Below are 1,024 nucleotides of genomic sequence, written 5' to 3'. Positions count from 1 at the left end.
TGATTTTCTCGGATGTAATCATGTTATCTTTAGTTCTGTATAAACACCGAATAACCTAATTGGCCACTTTTCAAATATCCATCTCAGAGTTATTTAAATTTCTGCCTAGCATTCAAACAATGAATGTTATATCTATGTATGCCAACATTAGCATACATTAAACTCCAAACTGCTGAAGTACAGGAAATTTTTTGTAATTTCATTTCTTTAAGTTTATCCTTGGAGCATTAATTGAGACTCAACTTGTCTTCCTTAGTAATGGGGATAGCATATGGTTTACATGCCTACATCTCAAATCCTTTAAGAACTTTATCAATATATCACTTTTATGATAATCTAAATGTACCCCGAGAACGATCCCAGAGCATTTGTATTCCTGACATAAAAGAGACAACACCAAGATCTTTCATTTCAAAATTCCATGATAGAAATCTCTTGATTTCTTCTAATAATCCTTTATCATTGAGGCAAATAGTATGCCATTAACATCCAATACCAGAAAATATGCTTACTCCCATTGAACTTGTGATATACATAGTCATCAATTGAATTCATCTAAAAACCAAACGAGATAATTATTTGATGAAATTTGCGATACCATTGATGAGAATCCTACTTAAGTCCATAGATGAATTTCTTTAATTTGTAAACCATTAGATATAGTATAAGATCAAATGCCATAATAGTCATAAAAGAGTCTTTCGTAGAAATCGAAGAGAAACTGTCTGTAAAGTCAATGCCTTCCTTTTGAATAAAGTCATTTACCATAAAACGGGCCTTATATCTCTCTATATCACCCTTTGTACTGCTCTTGGTTTTAAATATTCATTTACAACCAATGAGTTTCGTACCTTCAGGCAATGGGATGAGTTCCAAAACGTCATTGTTACTCATGAACTTTATCTTTTTAGTCATGTTATCAATCCATTCTTAAGAATAATTCATTTGCATTGTATGATAAAAGTTGATTGATAAGATTTTCTTCCACCAATTCAATTCCATCCTTATTTTCTTGGAGAAAGAT

The sequence above is a fragment of the Olea europaea genome, chromosome 7, assembly GCF_002742605.1.
Source record: "Olea europaea var. sylvestris chromosome 7, O_europaea_v1, whole genome shotgun sequence".
NCBI classification, from domain to species: Eukaryota; Viridiplantae; Streptophyta; class Magnoliopsida; order Lamiales; family Oleaceae; genus Olea; species Olea europaea.
This window is presented reverse-complemented; position numbering follows the sequence as displayed.